General features: G+C 41.8%; 1 long non-coding RNA gene across 2 annotated transcripts in view; it reads left to right on the top strand.

The window, feature by feature from the left end:
* The window catches only part of LOC121076214, a 136,913-nt gene that overhangs the window by 93,001 nt on the left and 30,743 nt on the right, over positions 1-13,169 (top strand). The window contains exon 4 of one of the 2 annotated variants that reach the window (XR_005823392.1): positions 5,082-6,329. The exons of the other annotated variant lie outside the window; for it this stretch is intronic. This is a non-coding gene — a long non-coding RNA (uncharacterized LOC121076214). Of the gene's footprint in view, positions 1-5,081; positions 6,330-13,169 lie in introns of those variants that run through there. 2 annotated transcript variants of the gene reach the window in all.

The following is a 13,169-nucleotide window of genomic DNA, read 5'->3' as shown; positions in this document are numbered from 1 at the left end:
TGGGCTCCTTTGTGCAGAGGCAGAGGACCAAAGCACGGCTCTTCTTCAAAGAGGAAAGAAATGAGGAATAGGTATGCAGTAGAGACACTTAGATGATTAATGCCAGAGACCCGGACACCAGATAATGCTTGAGATAAACACTGAGGTCCCACCAAAAGCCACTGTGTGGCTTTGTGTGCAGCCACTGGTCCATCACACTTCTGGAGAGTGAATTACAAGCAAAGGAAATGAGGAAAAAATGGAAATGTTATTGAAAATGCACAGGAATGCGAGAAAACCCTTCCTCTTCCTATTCCCCCACTGCCTCTCCTCTGTCTGAGTGTCTGTTCCCTGAAAGATTCTTTGCCTTTGTCAGTTGTGGTAGAAAGATGTCTCCAGGTGAGCCTGCCCTATCACTCTGGGCACAATTAGACTAGACAAGGCATCTACAAAGACAAAAGATGTCCAGGACAAGGAAAAATCACCCCTCCACACTGCTCCTTTCTCACCTCTCCATGCTGCTCTGAAGCAAGTACTCAGTGCCTACAGGCCTTCATGCCCACGCAGATCTTTAACAAAGCAAGCCATCCTCACTCATGCTAATTAGTTAGGCTCTAGATTTCTCCTTCAATTACCAAAAAGTTGTAAAGGGAAAAAAAAAAAAAAAAAGAAAAAAAAAAAAAAAAGAAGTCTAAATTTACAGTCAACCCTTTGAGAGGCTAACTATTCCCCACACACACATACGCATGCTAGTAAAACAGCCCTTTAAAGTTGTTGGTGTTGTCAGTTACAAGAGCGGCATTTAACATTTAATGGTTGTTTTTGGTCAGAGCTGTTACTTTTCATTGTTTGCTAGATTGTTCCTTAAATTTGCTTGGCTCTGTGCCATGCAGTTCTTCTAGATTCGCTTTATATTGTGCTTGGGGTTGCAAGATCTTTTTTTTTTATGATTTTATTTTTTGTTTTGAAGACATTTTATGAAATGATTTTCATTTTTCTTGCCAGTCCACTGTCTTGTCGTGTCTGATATTTATCTGGAGAGCCCAGGTGTCCCCTTACAAGCCCTCTAAAAGTGCCAACGTGTTCACATTCTCCTCCCAGTACAAAGTCACCAATTATCACAGTTGTGAGGATCCTGAGAATGTTGTTGAGTTAATTGGACTGGACAAAAGACTTTGGAAAAAATGGTACCTCATCTGACAATGCTGCCTGGTAGCTCTTACAGAGGTCTATGGGAAAAGCAGAGTAGAGATACTAAGGAGACAAAAAAAATAAAGAAGTGCCTTTACTTATTGTCCATAATAATGGAGAGGCTGGATTAGCTGTTAAATTAAAACAAATGCAAAACAAGAAAATCTTGCTGTGCATCTTGACCTTTTTTTTATAAACAGGCACTGACCCATTATTTGCCAGGTCTGTTTTAACCAACATTTCAGGCAGTGAGAGGTTTTCACAGACGTCTGCCACAGACCCTCTTTGACAAGTCATCAAATCTGCATCGTCCTGGTGTCCAGTGGTCCTTATTCCTGGTGCATGTGGTTGAAATGTGGCAAGATTTCAAAGACAGGACAGGCTGATCATGTTGTTTGGGTTCACCTCTAGCTGCAAACATGCACAAGACGCTTCCACAAAGGCTCTTTGCAGAGTACAGAGGGCACCCAAAGAGCTGACCCTCCAAAAAACAAGGGGACAAACTTCACCTTTCCATATATTCAATATTTTCCTTCCACCTAGCCAGATCTTTCCTCAGCCAAACAATATTGACCTGTAGGTTTTTAAGTTCAATTTCTGCTCCTCTTACATCTTTACTGGCATGTTTACTGTGCTCTTAATTAATTATTTGTAATTGCTTGTGTTTTTTTCCCTTCTTTTTGTGCCTTTGTTTCTTGTTTCTCTCCCAGCCTTGGTAACAAGATGTTGCATCTCTTGAGGCTGGCCGGTAAAAGCCTATTAATAAATAATTAAGTTCTGAGGCTCCAGCAGCGTGGAGTCACGTCTTGCCATCACATGGCCGAGTCTCCATGGCGACTCACCGGTGTGAACTGAAATGCTCTCTTTAGGAGGAGGTGAGAGGAGGTTATACAGGGCAAAAACGTGTGAAGTTAAATTATACTTTAAAAAATTAAAGGCGCCGTTATGCTGGCTAGTTTTCTAAATGATCTAGAAAGATGGAAACCTCCTATTAGCCCTGCTCCACCAGCATCCCTCGCTTCTGGCTGCCACTGCCCCGTGTTTATGTTCTGCTCCAGAGCCTCCAGCACTGAGGCTTTTCCACCCTGTAGATGCCAAGCAACGTTTTCCCATTACCCAGTCCCCTCAGACCTTCCCAATCTGCAGCAATTCTGCCACCAAACTGTGCAGCCTCAGTCCCCACGATGAGAGTGACTGATTGCTAAAGAAAAGCGAGCACGAAATAATTTGTCATGTGTCACCAAATTAAGTCTTGAGGCCTGGAGTCCAGAGGCTCCTGCTTCTCTGCTCCTCTGTGTTCTTGTTTCCTAGTACATTAACATGTCGCCTTTTCCCTGGAGTCATCCTGCAGCCTACATTTGTGCAAAATTCACACCTGCTCCTCATTAGAGCCAGATTTTGAGAAGTCTTTGCTGCGCAATTCTCCTTTTCTGGCAATACTCAGAGGCAGCTTCATGTGCTGCACACAAAGTAGCCCTTCTATTTTTCCCATCTCATAATCCACCTCTAAGTATAGCAAAGACATTTCTTGTCCATTCAAAGCTGTAGTTTTCAAATGAAAAGCAGTTAGCTCAGCAGTTCCAGCATCTGTAAAAGTATGTCCTTGTGCGGCAGCGTGATCTGAAACTCCCTTAGCCTGTTATCAGCTTTCCATCTGTGTTAGCAGCTACGTTATTCACAAGCATCCTGATTGATGTATTTCAGCCAATATAACTTTCCCAAACCCCACTTCTCCAATAATGTTTCATGGGAACACAAGAAATTTCTAGCTCCTTGGAATGCCAAGGATGTAAATCACACTAATTGTCTCCCAGATTTCAGAAAACAATCCTGGGCTTTCATTTCCTCTGCAAACTTCTGGAGCATTTACATTAACTTTTGGCAGGTAAATGGTAGGGGGCCCAAACCATCCGTCAAGTAAAGCCGCATTGAAAACACATCAAGTTAGGAGCTGTGGCAGGTAGGTAGGTCTCTACTCCAAGGGAACAAAGTTTTTGATATCCCAGTTCCCTTCTCCTCGCAGGAGGACACGATGTGCAGCCCAGTAACTTCACTCTTTCCACCCAGGGACATTTGCTGGCTGCTCAGTGTCCACAGCCCCCCTGGGAAGCAAAGTCCAGGGGGCAAGACATCCTCTCTGTGTTACACTCAGTTTTTCTTTAAGCTTGTGGTATGGGATCAGGGCAAAGGTCTGTGTGGTAAAGGGTGGCTCTGGTCTGGCAGAGCTGAAATTTGCTGCAAACAAATTTCAGAATGCGTACAGCCCTACGTTCAGCCAGAGAATGGGTCAGTTCCTCTTTCTTATTACCAAATTTCTGGGAAAGCGTGTGAAATAGAAAGGTCTCTCTCAGCTCTTTTTATTGGCCTATTTCCCCCCTTTTCTTTCTTAGTGGGATCTAAAGAGGAGATGAAAGATGGTTTGAGTGAGGTTATCACAGGGATAAACAATACTTCAAGGTGTTTCAGACCTGTTTTCACGTTGTTCTCTTGTAGCCACTGCAGAGATTTTCAGAAATTGTTTCCCAGCCTTTTTCACCTCTACACGCCTCTCCTCCAACAGACTAAGTCCAGAGCAGAAGAGGAAAGTGGATTAATTTTTTTTTTTCTTCAGCAATCTGGCATCCTGTCTTTGCTTCCACACTTTTGATATTCACCAGCCCCAGCAGAAAGCAAACAAGCAATCTGAAATTCAGGGCTTGATAGGTAAAACAAAGAATAACTATGTCAGTTATTTTGATTCTGAGGAGAAATGTTTGCCTTTTTTTTTTTTTTTTCTAAGACTGCCTATGGTTTCTAACACTGAGTTGGGATTTAAAATAATTCGTCTATTTTTAAGTGATGTTGGCAACCTAATTTTGACTCAATAGTTCCATGACACTGAAGGAAAAAGAGAAAAAAAATAATTGCAAAACACAAAATAAGCAGAAATGGTTTCAGTGGGGTGTTTTGATCATCCCCATGAGCTGTTTTCTTGCTGTGTTGTGCGTGACTGAAAATCAGAAAGTGAATCTGCCTATTAACAAATGGGAAGCTGACCAAACCAGTTTCATCAGACTGCAGTAGAAAAACAGAACAAGGGAAAAATAAATGTAGGAAAGTAGGTGATTAGAATTATTTCCATTCTGTCAAAGAGAACGCATGAATGATACAGGAAAGGCTTCCTTATGAAGATTTTAAAAAAGAAAAGAAAAAAAAAAGCATAGTTTAATTTCTTAAGATGGGGAAAAGGATGAACAGATTCCCATGGGTGTGACTGAAGCGTGGTGTCATGGACTGGCAGTGAACGAATGGTTTGGGGCAACCCCTTAGAAAGGACTCCACCTCTTCCCCTAACCGTGATCTGGTTTCTCTATGTGCTGCTGCTCGCTCTTGGAGTAAATTGCAAACCTGCACAAGGAGTTGAATAAACAAATTACTGCCTGCGCATGTGTGTTCATTAGGGGAGAAAAAAAAAAAAAAAAAAACATGCTGATTTCTTGGCAGCCTGGCATTTCATAATATCACAAAGGGTTTTGAGAGATGAACAGCTACAGCAAGCCTGCCGTGGAAACCAATATCTTCACCTGTGGGAAATGCAAAGATAACAGGCAATTGTGACTAAAAATGCAATTACTACAAGAGAAAAAGATTCACTTTCCTCCATGTGCATAGAAATCATGAAAAGATATTTTCATCCTAGGCCAACAAGGCCTGAAGCTGGGTTTTATTCTGCACTTAGAACCACTAATAATTTTTCACCTATTATGCATCTCCCAGACAAAAATATATTCTTCTCCATCTCACCTAGAAGGATCTCTACGTCTACGCAATTATTTTATCAGATGCGGGGAAGCAGGATAGAGAAAGCAAATATTTGCCTTTGATCATTTAAAATTCCTATTTTCTCTCTCTCTTTTATCCTGTCTTTCAAGATCAGATTTCTACTGCAACATGACGTGGACAAGACAGAGCTTTTAAAAGAAAACATCCTAATTTTTAACCACAATCAAAACATAAGAGAAGCACACAACCACTCGGTGCAGAAGATGAGGAAGGCACATCCTGCACACTGTGGGATGGATGGAACTGGTAAACACCTATATAAACCTCAGCAAAATGCCTTGTCTTTCACACTCCATTTGTTGCATCCCTTCAGGCAGCTGACCTGCCAGCTGATTGCTTTACTTCAGGTCGAGAAGTTCAACCTCCTGTAACAGGACAAGTTTTCTGAGCTTCCCAACCAGAGATCAAAATATTCACATGCAGGACCCACATACCTGGGGTATGCTGGAAGGAAGGGGAGCTTCAGGGGCCATGTGCAGTGACTGCTCTGCAGGTTTTGCAGAACACTGTAGATAGACGCTCTGCACCATACAGGTTTGCAGTGTGTTAGAGGGAAATCACCCATGAACAAGGAGACATCTTCATGGCCCTAGGTCTAGCATGGAAGCTTGAGGGCTCTCTTGCGTTATCTTTTTGCTGCAGATCCTCTGAATTCAATACGCTGACCTCCAAATACAATATGTTGGCCTTCTGTCTCCAAGTCAGTGCATTGTGTTGGCCTCTTGTGATTGTTCTGTGAGTGGGGTTAGCTAAGGGACACCTCCTTAAAGTTAAGTGGATAGAGCCCATGATTTGGCAGAAAGAACCAGGACTTAGTCCAGCACATGCATTCTCGTCACACTGTGCATTGCTCCTACACAAGTAAGAGAGAGAGTGCTTCATTGGTCCTGAAAAGTATTTTCATTAGAAAGAAAACTGCCTAAGAATCAGACTTGGTGTCTCAATCTGTCACTGACTCAAATACAGAGAATGAGACTATCAAAAAATGACTTATTTCTTTCACCTGAGTCTTTCTGGATGTGGCTGAGTTCCTCCAGAGGTGAGGGGCATCACCTACGTGTAAGATCAGCAAAGCCCCATGACCACACCTTTGTGAATAACAGATTACCATCATTTTACAACAGCTACAAATCTTGGCCATGCCATTACATCTAGAAGGAAAACAAATCTACTTTCTTAGCAAATATGGTACATTGATAGGCAGCTTTCTGACTTAGGAGAGGCTTGACAGTGTACAAAGCCTTTCAGCAAAGATACTGCAGTAAATCTTGCCCAGGCTGAAGTATCTGAAGAAGTGCTTATACCTCACTGATCACTCAGCCTTAGATTTGTGATAAGACAGAAATCATTGCCATCTGATACCTCTCTGTTAGCCTGTAAGATATGAATCAGAGAAGTCTGTGCTCTGTCCGGAGTTGACAAAACGTATCAACACAACAGAAAACATCATTGGTCTGACACCTGTGCTGGCAGCCTCAGAAGGAAAGGGAAAGGGGACGTAGTCCATGCTGCCCACTGGTTCCTCCAGGGCAAAGCTGAACCTTGCTGGTAAGGGGAGGAAATCCCTGCTAGTGACACCCAACTGAATAAATTACCTTCCTACCTGATTATAGAAGAATCATCCCCCTCACCAGATAAATGCTTTGTAGAAAATCAGGCACACTGCTTCTGTCTTTGGTACCATCAGCCCCAGCTGGTGGGGTTATAGTGTCTCAGTGAAGAAACCCTCAATTTCATAGTCTCAATAAAAACTACAGAACAACCTTCCCAGGATAAAATACTTACGTGTATAGTAACTTTTCATCTCACCTTTTGCACCTGAAACAGCACATACAACTACACAAAGCAAACAGAGCCCTTTCTGGGGTATTTTGGAATAAGCTGACATCCACACTTAAACATATTGTGCCATACTACATTTCCTGGGGCCCCCTGATGTTGTTACTATCCTGACAGACACAGCCTCCTCCCAAATTACACTTATTCTGACCTTATGCACACTGACACAGAAATGCCTTGAAGACAATGTTGTCTCTCAGAGGCGCTGCGCATTCACACATGCACATGCACACATACACACAAAATTATGTCAGCCATTTAAGTAATCCTTGCTTGGCTGTTCTTTTAAAATGCATCTTTCGTCTTTCTGTAACCAAGGGCTTTAATATTCAAATGTTCATGAGCACCAGCTTTATTAAAATTACGGCTTGGGGAAATGTCTTCGAAAAGGAGAAATGAATATTACCCAACCATTTAAAAGATGCTAATTAATGGAGTTCTAAAGCCCAAAGAGGCCATTTGACGGAGCAGAGATTCCTCTACCAGACAGATTTGTAACTTATCGGATCGAGTGGCAGAGGCGGAAACAGGAGACTAGCAAAATAAAATGCAAGTAGGTTAAGAGGAACAATCCTCCAGGTGTTCCGAGGACTCCAGAGTTTAGTTCTGTGCCAGCAGTTTGAGTTTTCTGCCTATGAGCTCTGTGTGTGAAGATTTTTCTTTCCCTGACACAAAGCAGAGTTTGTGTCTCTTCCCTGCTGGAACTGCCCTGTGCTAGGAAGAAGAAGCCATAGCCCACACGCTGCTCAGCCATGGTCTATTGAGAGTTGTGGCTGCCAGCTGCTGTGGTCACAGGGGGATTTATTCTGAGATAAATCTAATCTCAAGGGTACATTGGTATATCCATATGTATACATGTGCACAAGGAAAGAGCTTTGCGCTGAGAATAGCAAAGATACACTGGAATGGTCAGAGCTCTCCAAGCAGACTTTTTTATGATTATTTCATCTGAATGTATAAAATCAGGGGAACCTCAGCAGCCGCCCCACTGTCACACTTCCCAGATCCTGCCTCTCTCTTCTACTCTTAGCAGAGTGACTGAATTCATACCTGTACCGCTGAACGTGGTTACTAGCATCGTAAATTTTTCTGTCTCCTCTCTCCTCTCCTGGCCTGTTCTTCTCTTTGTGGCACAAATATAGCTCTAGGTCAAAACCCAAAATATTCCTCACACTAGAGGAATAGATTATTTTGTTGCCTATGTGCATACATACCGACTCCAGCTCTGTAGTAGAAATGACATCTCTGAAGTCTGGCAGAGATTCGTTGCTGCAATTTCCATCAACTACTGATGTAGTTCTTGCCAGGTCAGTTGCTTTAAGAAAGTCAGGGTGGGCTGGTGATTTGAAACCCATCACCTTCCCTTTACCAGGTGGCAGTTTAAGTGGTCATCGGTATTTGCCCCATCACACCTGATTTCCAGACTTTGGGCTGAAGCTAGACAACTTCCCCCCTTCCCAGCACCAGATCCCAGCAGGGACAGGGAAAGGGAAGCTTTGAAAGGGGCCTGGGCAGCAGGATTCTGGTTACAGCTTCTGGCAGGCAGGGTGCTGGTTGGGATGTACCTCTTGGAAACATGCCCATCATTAATCACTTCTTGGCATCAGTTGGGTGCTGCTGGAGTCATGACAAATGCAGAAAGAGAAGGTAACCCTAAGGATGGGCAGAGAGATGGGTGGCTTTCCTGGTTATATCAATAAATAAAACTTTCCTTGCTGCATCCAACCACTCAGCCAATGCTCTCCTCCCCACATAACCTAACCCTCCTCAGGGAGCTCTGATCCTACCATCCTGCCTGTCTACAGTACCAGCACGAAGACTCCAGCCTCTGTGATTCATCTGGCTTTCTGGGGGAAATTAGAGCAACAACCACCAGAAGAGAGCAATCGACAAATAGGAGCTCAGAGGGGCTCAGCTGAGACTGTTGCTGACCTAATGAACTCATTATGATTCCTCTTATGTTTTCATGCTCTCATTTTCTCTCTTTTCTTTTTAACTCCCAGACCAAAAGCTTCCGATTCAAAGTAAGTTCCCTACATTTTCCCAGTTGGGCCTTTGAAAGCATCTTGGATGCCATTTGCTGGACAGGGAACCCCAAACAAGTAAGGGGAATGGGCCATTTAAGTACTGTAAAAATTCCTTAATGTTTATGAGGAGGCTGAAATCTAGGCATTCGAATTTTGCAGCTGAGAATTCCCTCTGTAATGGACCCACGTTACCACTGATCTCAGTCTGAGTGGAGGTTCAGCCATTGACCTCAGCTTGGAGGTTTGAGTCTGTCTACAGTGTGTTGTCTCCTTATGTCAGTGGTATTGAGATTGCAGACCTGACAATAGCTCAGTGCAAGCTGTTAGTATTGCATAATCTGCCTAGGGGGTGGTGGGCCTCTGCTGTCTTTCCCTGATCAGCCTTGGCTAAAAAACCCCTCGGCTGATGTGGTAAAATCTTGAGAGCTCTTCAAGCAGGAGGATCAGGGTGTCTGGATAAAACATCGGGGTCATGAGGCTTAATATGTTATTGCACATCAGCTGGGCGAACTTACCTGTTCATACATGTTGCTCTATTGCCTGGAGTCTAGTGCAAAATACTATGATGTAGCTCGCTTGGTTTCACTGTCAGCTAAGTTAAATTGCATTATTATATCTTTGTCACAAGCAGGAACATGCCCTCAGACTGCTACCCTCAGGCTCTTCTGACATTTGGTATTGTTAAGCTGCTCTCCCCTTGAATCTTGTGTCTAGAGCCTGGAGTCCTTCACAGCTGTTCGGAAGTCCTTGGAAGACCTGTTTTTGTCACCTTGGGTTGTATTCGTATTTACAAGGACTTGTGGCTGCATATAGCACAGACCCACAGGGGATGTCACAGATTGAATGCTTTTTATTGATCAGGAAAACCAGTGTACCATCCCAAGAGACCAGCACTTTCGATTCACCCCTTCCCAGTTCTTTTACATATAATGATCATCATTAATGATATTATTATTAATATTATTAATATAATTATAATAATATATATAACTATATATATATGTTATATATATATATATAATAATATTTATTAATTATATTAATGGTAGTAGTAGTAATAATTAATATTAATATAATAATCTGGAAAGGGATTTTAAAGAAGAAAATGGTTCCGTCAAATCTCTGATATCTGCAAAGCTATAAATAGAGAGATACTTTTTCAGTTCATAGAACTTCATTGTCTTCAGAGAGCTATTGGGACAAACAGCATAAAAAATGATGTTTGTTTCTTTGTAAATATAGATTGACCCTCCTAAATGAAGACAGTGGCAGGAAAGATTGATCTGAGACAGAAAAACACAAAAATAATCAGAGCTAATGTAAATTTGTCTTTTTAACCATATGTCTTGACTTCAGCAGCGTGCCATAAGAAAATGAAATGCAAACTGGAAACACAGGCTTGTTCTGATAAATGCAGGGGGAAGAATAAAACTAACAAATATATTTGTTCCCTACTAATCCCTCTTCATTATAGGACATAGCTGTTTTGCCTAATGGTCACAAAATGAATCCAATATGAACTCAAACAAGGGGAGGTTTCTTTTCTGTTCGTAGATTAAATCATTTGTAAAAATATTTCAAGTGCGTCAGCATCACAAAGTCAAATAAAACCTCTGCTCCAAAAGCAAAAATTTACCATAGCGAATATCTTCTATGACAACCTGTAAGAGGTAATTTTTCCCTGGAGCCAACTTCCATGGATTCAGTGATGCACCAGTCTATAGCAGGAGTAGTTTGCATTAGGATCTGTTGTACCAGTACGCATAATGAATCACACCCTACATTGATTTAGTAAACCAATAGGTTTTATTAACTCAACAATGAGATTAAAATGGATATAAAACAGGAGAGGGGCTCTAATCATTTGTACTAGTAATTTACCCTTGATTCTACAGCAAGTGCAATTCACTTTGTTTTTAATACCTGACTTAGAGTCTCTCTTAGTATTGCTGTAATGTTTTTCCTCCCTCTCTCCGGTGGGGGAGTGTACTGGATGCAGGCAAATCCTATACCAACATGTAACTACAGAGAAAGCAAGTTAAAAATAAATAAATAAAAACAACTTTATCAGAACTGGGACTTCATACTGTTATCCCAGACAAAGAAGTCAATAATTTTCATGGCAGGACTTCTGAAGCTTCCTGTGCTAAAAACACGTAGAAAGGCCCCCAGGACTACAAGAACAACATCAGCGGGTTATGTCTACGCCGCCCTGCTCGCTCTGATAGCCAGCACCTGCAGCGCTGCGTAGGAGCTCCAGCAGAGCCACAGCACTGAGCAGCAGCACAGAGCCCAGCACAGGCTGCAAGATCTGCCTGAGAATAAGTAAATTAGGTCATGCCAAGCTGCACTGCTACCGAGACCCATGCTGGCAACTGTAAAACTGTGGCTACTCACTACGTTATGGCTAGCTGAGATTTGTGCCCGTCCCAGTAGTTCCAGCACATTCAGGATGCTACCCTGCCCTTTCTGCAGGACTTCTCTGGGAGTCTTCTTCAGGGCAAACCAGTGGTTTTCAACCCCAGTGACCCAGAGATGCTTGGGGATCTGTGGATTATTCTGAGAGAATCTGCAATGGGCAGTATACATTTGCAAAACTAAAAGCTATTGGAAATAAGCTCCAGAATTTTTGGAGGGGGCTTATGCTTGAAATGCAAATAGGATTTAAGGGCCAACAAATTGAAAAAGCTTGAAATAACTTGCATACAACCTTCCTAGAGTCTAGAGACAGACTTGGAGAACCTTCTACTTTGCCTGCTCATGACAACCTACCCAAATACCGCCCCTTGGACCTCAAAAGGTGCCTTCACAGAGCCAATTCTGTTACTGCCCAGTTGTGGCCCTGAGCCTGCCCAGTGCACGGCCAGTTTTGTAGGGGCTGGGCTATAGGCTATAGAAGCAGAGAGAGAAAATGGGGCTGAGAAGACAATACAAAAGAATCTGCTCCTCCTCCTGAGCCAGGAAAATTAAATAATAAGCATTTTATGCTTAGTGTGTTTTTTGTATAAATTGTGTGCAATGAGTTATGCCATACATTATGCAATAAAATTAAGCAACTATTCAATGTCTCGTCACAGATAAAGCTAAAAGAACTCTAAGTCTCCCTTCCTGAGTTACTCACCATGAACAACTCGATCAATAACCATCTTCTAAGCCGACATCCACCCCACCTCACTCCATTCCCACCTACTCTGTTTTCGGGAGAAGTTTGATTTAAATTGCAATAACCATACTCCCGAACACTGTAATTATGACAATCATTATATTGCTATTTGTTATTAGATCAGTGAAGGAAATGCTTTTTCTGTCTATAGGAATTTATAAGATTTTGAAATATTTTTACCCATTGTGTATTCATCAGTGTTTGTGAACCAATAATCTGAAAAAAGTACAGATCAGATCAATGCACAATTCATATAGATAACTTCAAATATTTCATTTAGATGGTGGTGAGCTTTCTGAAATAAAAACATAATTAACTTATTTATTGAAAATGAGGAAACAGGATGTTTTGGCCACTTAAAAAAATGTTTCTTCAGAAAGGGAATATTCATTTAAACTGAGCTCCTCTATAAACAGTTTGTATTGTCCTACTGACATTCAACAACACGAGAACTTTTAATCCAAATACTGTCAGCTTGCCATTTACAATTAAAAGTTTATATATCACACATGGAGCTGCATAAAAAGTTATTGCTTGCATTCTCAAAGGAAAAAGAATGGAGTTAAAAGAGTTAGGCACAATCAGGGATACAGAGCCCTAAACTTCTTAGGTATTTCTCATACCATCTCAGCCCTCAGGTCACACAGAATGACATCTAATTCTGCAGCCCTAAGAGAACATTCCATAGCTCTCAGAATTTTATTCCAGGATATAAATACATTTTATATAATTACCAAATCATCACAAACCATTATCCATCCTTTTAACATTTCAAATAGTCTCTGAAGGTGTTTGTTGGAATGAATCTGATCTTATTACCTTTAACCCAGTTTTCTGAGTTTTAGCCAAATGTTGTAATCTCAGATATTAAAATCCAACCTCTGAAGCATGGGCAGCTGATACAGACTTGACTTGTCACGGAGTTCAATCTGTGAACTTGGCAATTGCATGAGCAAGTGACTCATGCCCCAGTTCGTGTTGTCTCTTAGCTCAGACACATTCATCTTGAGCAGAGCTGTGAAAATAATTGTTTTTTGGGGGTTGGTGACGATTCTGATTGTATAAGAATACTATAAATCACATTCAAAACCTGATGCCAGCTACCTTTACCATCCCACTTTGAAAACGTTGCATCTAAAGAGGTTTTC

Source organism: Cygnus olor, chromosome 11 (assembly GCF_009769625.2).
Source record: "Cygnus olor isolate bCygOlo1 chromosome 11, bCygOlo1.pri.v2, whole genome shotgun sequence".
Classification (NCBI taxonomy): Eukaryota; Metazoa; Chordata; class Aves; order Anseriformes; family Anatidae; genus Cygnus; species Cygnus olor.
Note: the sequence above shows the minus strand (reverse complement) of the source record. Positions and strands in the feature narration are given on the sequence as shown.